The 12,534-nt window shown below is 39.4% G+C and overlaps 1 protein-coding gene across 4 annotated transcripts in view; it reads left to right on the forward strand.

Moving 5' to 3' along the window:
* The window catches only part of LOC122833226 (Down syndrome cell adhesion molecule-like protein 1 homolog), a 116,777-nt gene that overhangs the window by 60,225 nt on the left and 44,018 nt on the right, over positions 1 to 12,534 (forward strand). The gene's annotated exons all lie outside the window — the stretch shown is intronic.

The raw sequence follows: 12,534 nt of genomic DNA on the forward strand, positions 1-12,534 counted from the left end.
TAGTGTGTAGAACCATCTTTCACTCCAGTCACAGTTTGCAAAGTCTTTTGGTATTTACACATTCCAGCTTCACGCATGTAAACACTAAAATCTTTAGAAAAATAGCTCATCCTCATTAAGACTGGATGAAGACCCATTTTTACGTTTTTAAGATTTTGAACATACTACAGTTTTTTTTTCCTGATTTAGCTCAATCCATCTTTTCCGCAATTATGACAAACTTTGATTTCATTGTTAAAAGAAAACACCCCCAATAGCATGCCACCACTATGTTTTACTTTAAATATTGAGTAGAGTACAATTTTCCACAGACGTCATTTTGCATAAAGAGAAACTTTCCAGATTTGGTCCAAATGTTTCTTCATGTCCAGCATAGCTTGTCGCAGACTGCAAAGGAGTTTATGCCAGATTCTCCCAGCTGAGCTGTCAATCTCTGCAGCTCCTCCAGAGTTACCGTAGGCCTCTTGATTGCTTCTCTGATCGACATTCTCCGATCCAGAACAAATCAAAGTTTTGCTTTCACTGGGACTTAGGTCTTGGTGCTCCAATTTAAAGGTTAAGGTTTGGCTCTTCTAACTGGCCTCTCTTTTTGCATAAATGCAAAAAATGTCAGAAGCAGAACCACAGCAATTTCTTTGCAGACATTACCCAAAATAACAGTGACAACCACCCATTATTAATAGCATTAAGGCATTTTGGTTCAGCAAGAGTTCTTCATACATTTTACCTACGTATTAAAATGTGCTTTATGAATGCTTTGACATGTTCTTATTGATTGCCTGAAGAGATATCTGCTAAGTTTGGTTCAATTAAAAGCTGACTATGGAAACAAAAAGGAGAAGACAACAACACTAAGGGTTGAACATGAAAAGTACATTAAACTTTTCATATCCAGTGGGTTGAGTACTCTAATCTTGCATGTTTGATACTCAGTGGTAAATTTAGTTTGTAGTATATTTGTATTCCACCTAATGTTGCCCATCTCCAAGAATAACACATCACTGCATGAGGAGACCATGTCTACAAAACCGCAAAACACGCTTGACTTGCCATCATTGTGTGGGTGTGTATGTGGAAACATGTGCTGCCTGTCTGTATATAGGTGTATTTGCACTGGGGACTGTGTGCTTGACTGCTTGTGTGACTCTCCATAATTCTTGAGAGCGACATATTTGTGTGACGGGCAGAAAAAAAGAGATCTGAGGGAAAGAAATCTGGGTACTTAAGAGTGTGATGGACCTTTAGCTAGAGGATTGTGTCCCCCTCATTCTATTTATCTATTACGTTTTTAGATTTGTCATTTCCTGTTTGCCCTTTGTTTATCTTCTTTGTATTCTTTCTCTATGTTTGTCTTGATTTATCCTCTTTCCTGCTCATTCTCTTGCTCCTGCATTTTTATTTTTTTTTTTACGTTCACCCTCCCCCTTGCTCGGGCTGTGACATTGGGCTAAAGTGGGACAGAGTGTAGGAGGGCAGTGAGGCAGAAGAGACAGAAAGACACTCGTGCAGAGATAGCTGCTTGTTCTGCTGTGATGACCCTCCTCCTTTCCTTTTCCAAGAATGTACCTCAGGCACTCCAGGCCCCTCAGGCCTCCCCACAACGTCTGGGGGACCCACTTTTAAGAATGTCACCACTCCTCCGCTCCAATCTGCAACATCTGTCTCTGCAGCTTATTTGCTTCCAGTCACCCCTCATTTCCTTCTCGTGTGCAGGCTCCTCCTCCTCATCCTCTTTTGGGTCTGTGTCACCAAGATGCCCAGCAACAGTGTAGAGGAGACATCATGAAAGTGGCCCGGCAAACAAGCGGAGCCTCCGTAGGAATGCAATGGAAAGCGTAAATCCTCCCCCTGATTCTCCTTCCCCCTCATATGTCTTGCTGTGTAAGGTGCACTCATTCGTGCACAGGCTTTGCTCCCCAGTGACCCCGCTGCTCTCTGAGATTCAGAATATGTCACAGGGGTGGTGCTTACATCCTGAGGGACTGTAGTACTCCCACCGAGGAGAACACGGCTTTACAAAGGGCAAGGCTTTATTGATTTGTGTGAGAGTTTATCACATGTGTCAGCACACTCTCCTTCTCATGTACACACAGGCATGCACACAACAAATCAAAGTGGAGTCAAGTTCCAGAGCTCAAAGATCGGGTTTTAAGTGCCACTTTTGAATAACATCCACAATTCATCCGTTTCTTGCTTTTTTATGCTAGTTCCTTTGTGATAGATGAAAATGAAACTAAGCAGATCTACGTGTAAATTCTGAGTTTTCATTGTGTTGTTTTTGTTTTGTCACAAGGAAAATAAGACATTCTAACAAAGTTTAATTAGCTCATACATCATGGTTTTAGAGATGGCCCGTTAGCCTTCTCATGACTGTCGAGCATGATTGTGTCTATTATTGACAGGAATAAATATTTAAACACCAGTTGACAGATCAGAAGTCTGTGTTTATTTGCTATTGCTAGTAAACAAACTGAATTAAATGTACATTTATTTGAACACATTTTGTGTAGAGAGAGAGCTAATCAAAATGACATGATGTGTCATTTTATGTAATGGTGCACCTTTTAACTCCACTTGTCAGGCAAGCAAGCTCTGCCATCTTGCAGCTTGCATATTTATGGTATTTCTAACAAAGGTTGCTTCAGTGCATGCGGGTCATTAACCAACAACTTGTTCAGACTTAGGAGCACAGCAGATTGGTGTTGAGTAATTGCTAGCAAAAATAAGTCAAACCATATCCCATGTACTGAACACATAATACATAGTTTAATCCATCTTTTTAAAATGGAAAGAATATGAGACAGCTGCAAACCAAGACACCCTAACTGACAGACCAATCCGAGAAGGTAACATGAGGTTCATGTGGATGCAGGGGTCCATGGCTTATGTGGGAGATTCTGTTGTGCTGATGGAGGTCACAGCTAATTCCCCACAGAGAAAAACTGTGGTGGCTGTGTCATGCTGTGGGGATTCTGTTCTTCAGCAGAGACAGATAGGAAGATGGCTGGGCCTAAATACAAAGAAAACTGGAATACACCCTGTCAGGGTGGAAATGATTTGAGACTGAGGTGGAAGTTCATTATCACGTCAATAGCTGAAAACCTGCAGCCAGAGTTTGGAATGGTTTAGTGGGGCAAACTTGGTAGAAAAATAAATATCTTAAAAAGATGTGCAGCTGAGCGAAGTCTGGTTTCATTACAGGATTTAATACAAACAAACAACACATTTGTAAAACACTAATCATTTTTCTTTCACTTCACAAATAGGCACTCTTTTATTTTGACCTCTCCTATAAAAAGACAATAAAGTACATTCAAATTTTCGCTGACGTGATGTGCATTTTACAAGGAATGTTACATTTAACTAGTCTGACTTCTGTCTGTGTGATATTATGGAAAGGTAGCAATTTCAGAAAACTGCAGTGTATAACAATATATATATTTATGGTATTTCTAACAAAGGTTAGAAATATATATATATATATATATATATATATATATATATATATATATATATATATATATACCCTAAGGATTACGTTTTTTTGATTACGTTTCAAATACAACTCTAAACAAGTGGGTTTTTAGTTGAGATTTAAAGGAAGTCAGTGTTTCAGCTGTTTTACAGTTTTCTGGAAGTTTGTTCCAGATTTGTGGTGCATACATGCTAAATGCTGTTTCTCCTCCTGAGAGTTCTGGAAGGTTGATACAACAGCAGCAGATCTTTACTGTATTGTGGTGCCAAAGCATTCAGTGATTTATAAACTAATATTTATATATTTATAAACTAAGTATTTTAAAGTCTCTTCTTTGAGCTACAGGGAGCCAGTGGAGGGACTTTAAAACTGGTGTTATATGCTCTATCTTCCTGGTTTTAGTGAGAACACGAGCAGCAGCATTCTAATAACCGATGCAGAAACAGATCCAGAGTTGCAGCATCAGAAAATGAAAGAAATGGAGAAACCAAGGAAACAGATTCTCAGAGTAAAAGACAAAGGAGAGCAGCAGCTGGAACTGACAGTGAAGTATGTTTGTTTTGTTTTTGTTGTTTTTTTTAAATGGTTCCATTGGCCCTCATCATGGCCATCCTCAGATCACTTATTTGAAATAAAACCTGGAAAACAGACGTAACTGAGCTGGCAGATGAAAAGGTCAAGGGTTGGGATTTGAAAACTGTAACGCTTGTTTAAAGATAAGAATGTAGTAGGAGTCTGTCTGCCTTTTCTTTAGAAATCATTCTGCCTCAATCCCAGACTCATGGAAGGAGACGGAAAGAATGAGTCGATAAAATTCACACATTTCCTCTTTATTAACCTTCTTTTATTATTTTGACTTAACCTCTTACTGGTCCTTTCGCAAGGTTCTGGTCTCTGATTGAGTTAAAGAAAGCGCCGGTAATACGCCATCCTTGCCATACACTCTTTCTGTATCGGGTTCGTTCTTAGAAGCACTTCACTATTTCTAGCTGCTTTGAATGTGAATAGAGAGGAAATAGAGGCAAGCATCATTCATTTCATATGAGAGCGAAACCAGGGAAGAGGGTGGGGGGACGGGGAGGTAAGGGGCTCAAACAGGGAGAGCGCCTATTGTCACTAGGTGTAGATTTCCCTTTGTCAAACACATGCCAATTCTTCAGACCCAACAGAGGAGAGGAGAATAGGAAAATGATAGCAGCAGAGAAAAAATGATGAAGGGGGGCTGGGAGGGTGACGGAGGCAGAGAGGGAGAGAGAAAGAAGGGTAGCCGTATTGATTTGACACTCGGGGAATCACGCCACAGCTCTGTTCATTTTCATTCATCTGCCCTTGTAATGGGTGTGTTAATATGGCAGGCAGGGGCAGAGGGCAGCAGGGGGATTTAGGAGGATGGGGACGTTTTATTACAATCCAATCTTTCTCCTCTGCAGATGCATGCATGCACTTCTCCACAAGTATTTTGCACTCACGTCATGCTTAATACACAGATGAATACTATTTCCCTCATCAATACAAACGTGTCAATTGAAAATGACAGCTAATTTAATTTCATTTAATACAACTTAAAAAAAACACAGTCAAACAATATTGGGGATATAGATGCTGGAAATTGTGTAGCAGCACCTGTCTCTTTCCAAGAAAGCAGCGTAACCCCTTTCAGATTAATGTGCAACCAAAATCTCCTAAACATGGATAATTTTGTAGTCATACCAGTTAAGTTGATCTGGTGAGTTCACGGCCTGTGGACGCCTTCAGAGAATGTGGCTGGTGGAAACAAAGAGGCACGGCCTATAACTTGCACCAGTAATTTGAGCATAAGATGGCTAAACCCATAACTGAGCTTGTGCCTCAGTGTGCATGCTGAATGTCCCAGTGCATTCAATGCATTGAAATTAAGAAAATTGTCTACCATTTTCATCTTATTATCCAGATTAGTTTTCAACATTTGCTGCTACCGATTCGTCATGTGAGATCGCTCAGTTATTTTTAAGCTACAGACACAACAGCCCAAAGCGTTTGTGGAAATATCAGGTAATTTCTATCTTTGTCTAAATTTTCAACAAGACGCAAGAAAGGGCAGATAGTGGATCGTTCTGAAGTGGCTTTAAACTCTTTGGTCAAGAATGTTTGTAACAGGAAAAAAGATCTTATTATAAGTTAAATAATCTGCAAATGGAATAAATGCTAAGGAATTATTGAGCTAAAAAATGCTCTTATATTGTGCTGAAAAGTTACTTGTAAGTTAATTTTGTGCTTTGCGTACTAACATATTTGCACTAAATACTATGCATTGTGATGAGCTATTGTCCCAGGAGATGGGTGGTGGCATTGCTCCCCACTTCCAAAAAGTCTACATAATCTTCTCTTTTAAAAACATGAAATTTTGACCATAGAAATTGTTGGCGTAAAGTCATAGGTTGTGAAAATGGGGCTGAAATTTTGTCTTGACTTTCAACATCTTTGTCTAGACTAGATAGTAAAACACAAATGGGTAAGAGGAATTCAAAATGTCAGCGAATATTCTGGCCTAAATGAAGACGAGCACTGACTGATGTGCAATAATATGTAATCTGTGTCTACTGTAATGCATAACACAAGGAGGTAGTTTAGACACGGTATTAGGGGCTCAAATGAAATAGCTTTTAGTAAGCTTTCCCAGCGCATCTTTCAATTCAACCATAATAGGCCCTTGGTAATTATGAAATAAATTAGCTATGGAAAGGAATGAAGTCCTACCAGAAAGTAGAGGTGCAGGGATCTTGTCTGACTTTATTTCAAAGCCTCTTCCTTATTCACTGCTTTACAGCTGACAAATAGCTGCTTGGAAAAGGAATATATTTTTGGAGGCAAATCTCAACACATGTGACAATAAAGGGGGATGCCAGTCTTGTTTAAATTGCTCACATTGCTTGATTCTCTTACGGCCTTTCTTGTCAGAGTTTGGAATGTAAATAAAGTATGTGACTTTTTAAACATTTCTTGTTTTAGCAATGGAAAAATCTAAATGAGTCGCTTTTGCAAGGTACCATCTTCCCCTATCAGGACTAAAAGTACTCATAAATTCAACCATATAAGAACATATTCTATTTCTCTGTCAGACAATCCACCCAACTTCTGCAATATTCTGCAGAAAAGGATATTCTAAGACAGTGCAGAGACATTGAATGTTGAGATTTTTAACAAACAACTGCTCTTAATTTGTGATTCAGCATCAGAGCTATTCATATATTTTAAATATCATTAAATATCATAAGTCGATATTGGCTTCGCAGTTTTTTTGTAGTTGATTTTTAAGTAGAATAATTATCGTTCATGTACTGATAAGTGCAGATAATGTTCTGTAGATTTTTGTAAAATGTAGGCACACGTTTTTTAAAACAGACATCTGAAAAATGTTTTAAAATATAGATGCAGCAGAAAGTTTATTTTGATTTTATCCCTGCTATCACGTCTAAAGCCATGTAAGTTTTGGCATTTTTAAAAGAAATACGTTTCAGTTGAAGTAATAAGCAGCAAACCTGAAAATGCAACACTGAGACATTTTCTACCAACAATAAATGTATCTTTAGTGATGAGCTAAGCAGGTTATGCTTTACCTCAGATTCATGTGAAGTTGGGCTTTAAACCGATGCTATTTCTTCAATTCAGAAAAAACATGTTGCTTCAATTACAATATTACTTTAACCTAATTTAATTATAATGGTATTTCCATTTATGCATCAAATTCTTAAGCTTGACCAGATTTTTATGACAATGTAAAACTGCATAAAATACACACAGATGTTCGATGTATTTCTAAAAATGTAAGAAATAAGAAAAACAATGTGATTTTTCAGTATTTGACCTTCTTGGCACCAATCAAGCAACATCTATGATCAAGAAAAATGGCTATTTCCAGTGGTCAGTGATGGGCATCTGAATTGGTGCAGTTCAAGCCAAACTTTCTACTACACTTATTTATTGGTTTGATGCAAGCCTGCTCCTACTTATTATCATTAAATTGCTGTAAGCTATATGTACTTGTTCTAATCCTGGAGTTATGCTACACAGTGTTCTTTGCCTCTCAGTGTTAAATATTTTCCCGACAGCCTTTATTTAAAAAAAAGTATGCACCAACGATCCACTTCATCTGCTAACACAGTTTTAATGATTTCGCTAACAGCATAAATGTCAATGCAAGCATGCATCTTTGATAGGGACCGCCAAGATATTTGATCATTTACATTCTATATCTGGTAGGAAGCCTAATTGGTAAAATTATATCTGCAATGAAAAATGTGGAAACGGGAAAAGAGAAAAAGAAAAACAAACAAAAAAACAAGACAGGTCAAATCAGGCGAATAAATAAGGGATGTGTAGGTGTACTCCACTGTCTTCCCATTGCTGTCTCATCTCTGTAGTGAAAATGCTCGGCTCACAGTTTGTTAGGTGCACACTCTAAATGTGGATTGTGAAACAGTGGGAGTACATGCATGTAGCTTGTAAGACAGGTTGTGTGTGTTTGAGTCAGTATGCAGTTCTGAGAAGTCCATTTTGCGACTGCTGGCCTGCACTGCACAGCACCCGTGGTCACTTTGGCGCTGAACTATGAAAGGCAAACTTTGACGGAAACACAAATGCCAAACTCCAGGACGTGTTTTAGAAGTCAAGAGTGCAAACCAAAGTGGCACTATGCAACGACTGATGCGGCAAGCCCCTCTGTGGCCTAAGGTCTCGGCATGCGAATCAGTTACAGATCCATTCAGCAGTTCCTCTCCTCTGATTTACATCGTCTTCATTTAAATGGCTGATTCCTCTCTTCTTTTTTTTCTTTTTTTACCTCTAATGAAGGTTACTCTGCCGCACACACGTGCATGCGCGCTAAGTGCATAAAAATCCACACTCGCCCTCGTTGTCGTGTGCCACTGCAGCGCCCCCTACCCAGCTGCTGTCACGTGAGTGCCCAGGCCCTAGCAACAGCGAGCGAAAGAGCGAACAAAAAAGAGAGATCCTGGCGAGAGCACGAGAGAGGGAGAATGGGTAAAGAGAAAGAGATGGGAGGGAAGAGAGGAGAGAGCTGTGGAGCATTAATAAGTGATGAGTCCAACAGTGTGAATTGCTGTTAGTTAGCATAGCTGCAGCGCCGCTCTCATTTGCATGGCAGCACCAAGAACAATCCCCCGGTACTTACGCCATTTCCTTTTCAGCTCAGTTTGCCACTGAATGACTGTTTCCTGCGTACATCTTCTGTTATCTATTTCCATCTTTACCTTACGTCCATCGTCCAGTTAACGTTTTAAAATGTGCACCGTTTTCTTATCTGGGGGTTTGTCCATTCTTTCTGGTGAATACATTTCTTTAAAGATTTTTCTTTTTGACTCCTTAGATTAGTTAAATTTTTATTTATCCTACTTAACAATAATTTGTTAAAAGAATGGCAGCCATACACAGTGCACAGTTAGCGGCACTTTTCTTAATCACCTCTGAATATTTAGGAGGAGGGGTGTCCTCTCTCTGGAGAAACTTTGTGGAAGACAATTGATACTCCTGGGCCCCATGATCCCTTTCTTCTCCATTCCTGTTTCTCTGTCTCGTTATTTTCATGTATGTCTGTGGATTTCCAGAAAATGTGCACAGATCGAGCCGAGGCTTCTGCTCCTGGCATGACTTCCTGCCTCAGGCAGATCAGCCGAACTGATTCCGTTACTCACAGACCCCCACCCCGTGAAAGACGGGGAAGAAGAGCACTGTAAATGTTGGGGCGGGGGGAAATAGGTAGAGGGCAGAAGGAGGGCTGTAGGGCGGCACGCAGAATAGAAAAGGGAACTAAAGGAACTGAAAATATTATTGAAAAAATAAGGAGGGAGTGAAGCGATTGTGCAACTCCCATGGGTGTGAGACAGACTTCAAAATTCCCATCCTTCCTCCAACAGCAAAATAAATAAATAAATAAAATAAACACAAAAACACATGCAGGAACACATCCAAACACACACTCAACCACAGCAGCCTACTCCTGGAGGCGTAGGCAGACTAGACGAGAATTGATCTCTCCCACGAGGAGAGGTTTGCGAGCGGAGGGCGAGATGGAGAAAGACGTAGAATTGTTTTTAGCTGTGTACAGCTCTCAGGCCTGTAGGCCCCTCATCACTCTCACTCCCTCCTCTGTCACTCCCAGCGGCATGTTTCTCTTTATCTTCTCATCTCTCCCTCCATCAATCTCCATCTGCCATCCTCCTCCCTGTAGGCCCTCAGACCCTTCCTCTTCACTGCTGCCTTCCTTCATCCCTGCCTGCACCCTCTCCACTGTTTTAGGTGTGTCTCATCTCTGTAGACAGCAGGAGGATAGGCGGTGACTAGAAATTAAATACAAGCTGTGCCAAAAAAAAAAAAGGCAGAATGAGGGAGGGCCAGAAAACCAAAAGACCACAAATGGGAGCAGACATGGGGCAAGAAATTATGGAAATCCATAAATCAAGGTTTATTTATGTAAACGATGACATATACATATATTTATTATTGAATACAGTCTTCTCAGTAATCCTATCACTCAGTTATGAGTTCCCTGACACTGACAAATTTGTAATGCAGCCGAGGTTGAGTTCATACTAGAAACTTACCCGACTGAACCTTGTCCTGTTGCAACGACTCTTCAACTCCAAGTATCATTGATTTTTAAGTGTTTAAACAGATTTGCACCTACACCATTAAACCATTGTATACAGAGATTGCAGGGTAACAGCAGATCTACTGCAGCGTCTTTAAATTGAAAAGGTAAGGTTCCCTTTCGTAGAACCACTTTTGCTCAAAGTGCTCTGTCGGTGAGAGGATCTGCAGTTCGGGACTCACTTCCTGTTGATTTAAAGTCTGTAATCAGACGATCAAAACTCTGGTTATGTCCAAAACAGAACTGAATTCACACTTAATGTTTTATCATGTCTTATGTACATGATTGTGTAGATGTTGTCAACATTATGTTACATCTGTGCAATTTTAAATGATTATTACTTAAATTTTTAATAGTTTTAAGATGTACTGTTTAAAAGCCCATCTAGGGACGCAGCAACAGCTATGAATTAGCTGTTGCTAAAAGCACTATGACACAAACATGCTGTTCTGTTCAGTTTGTGTCGATGTATGTCTTTCCCTATCAAATAAACCTATGTAAATAAATTAACTGTTCAGTTGTTGATTTAAGGCAGCGTTTTTCAATTCCGGTCCTCAGGACCCCCTGCCCTGCATGTTTTAGGTGTTTCCCTTCTGCCACACACCTGGATTGAATCTGTAGGTGATCAACAGGCTCCTGCAGCACTTGATGGTCATGCAATCATTTGAATCAGCTGTTCTGGAATAGAGGCACATCTAAGACATGCAGAGCAGGGGGGGTTCTGAGGACTGGAATTGAGAAGCGCTGGTTTAAGGTGAAGCTGAAGAAAGTGCAGGTAGTCATCTACCTTCATTATTCCATTTACTTTTGGCAGTGGACTGATGCCACTGGATGCAAAGCAGGCCATCATCATCGTGTTACCACCATCATGTTTAAAAGTCGGGGCAGTGTTTGACAGAGCTTGACTCCTTCGAACATTCTTTTTGCTATTATTTACATATAGATCAATCTGTTCCTTAATTGAACATAAAACGTTTCTCCAGAATACTTTTAGGGTGTTGAGCTTTCGGTCGAGCTTGAAGATATAATTTTTTTTATTTGCAAGTCTTGACACTAGTTGGATCCATGTTAATGTTAAACAATGTTCCAGAAGTTTCTGGTTTATGATGGGTTTTGGTCAACATGGTTCCAAAGATGTTCCTGAACATCCTGACCAATTTATTTCATAGTTTGGATCAGATGGATGCAAATGAATGTTTGAACAGGAAAATTATTGCAAACACTCATCGAAAATGCTTTTGAAACAAATAAAACAAATATCTCTTAAACAAATAGACAATTACAAAGAGAACATTGCAGAAGAATAAGTGAAAGTAATGAAAAGTTTAACCAAATGTGTTAGGTACTCAGTGTTTCAACAGTTCTGCAGTTTTCTGAATGTTTTTTCCAGATCAGAGGAGCATAAAAACGTAATGCTGCTTCTCCGTATTTGGTTCTAATTCTGGGAAGTCAAAGAAAATTTGAAACAGAAAACCAGAGAAGTGTAGAATGTTATGACAACAGCTCTTTAATTGCTACTGTAATTGATAGAAACCTCTAAGTGTCGACCCATTTCTTCTTTTTTAAATCAACCAGAATCATATGTCATGCTTAAATTGTGACATTAGTTTGGGAGAGCAAATTAGGGTTTGATCACAAAACAATGATTCAATAAACTAATCAAAGTAAGACTTTTGTGACCTTTGTTGTGGGCAGCCTGTCTTGAATTGATTGGCTTGTGTAAATGTGTAACAGCTTAACTCTATACCACACTAAACAACAATTTTGAGGATACCAGATTCCTGATGGTAATTTTATTTTATTTATTTTTTTTACTTGTTTTGGTTTTGTATTTATAAAAACATTGAGAGGAGAATAAAATTGATGGATAAGTGGTGGAGTATGTTTCCTTCACATTGTCTCTTGACAAGCCTGTTCTCATTTATGTCCTCTATGCTGCTTTACTTTGTCTTCATTTGTAATAGTCTCTGAATTTCTCACTCCCCTCCTACCCGATCACCCCCTTCGCGCTCCGTCTTTCTTTCTTCTGGCATGTTGTGACAAGGGTGTAGCAATGTGTTTCACAGGGCTCCGCTCACCAAGTGCATATTATCCTATAAGGTATAATACCCAGGTTGGAACAAAAGGGCAGGCTTTGAAATTACAGCTTACGCTGCTTAGCACTCAGCACAACAGTCTGACTCACATGAAAACACATGTGTGTGAACTTTATGATTGTAAGTGCTCTGGCTGACAGTCATGTATGCCATTAAGGAAAGAATAGCTAAAAATACTCACAAATGCATGCAAAGAATCATTCACAACTACTCTGATGTCTGTTAGCGTTTTATCATTTCTCAACTTTTACGGCCGATTTTTTTTTCCAACAAATTGGATAGGTCAGGCATAAATACAGCCACAAAAATGAAAGGAA

This window comes from Gambusia affinis, linkage group LG06, assembly GCF_019740435.1.
Source record: "Gambusia affinis linkage group LG06, SWU_Gaff_1.0, whole genome shotgun sequence".
NCBI lineage: Eukaryota > Metazoa > Chordata > Actinopteri > Cyprinodontiformes > Poeciliidae > Gambusia > Gambusia affinis.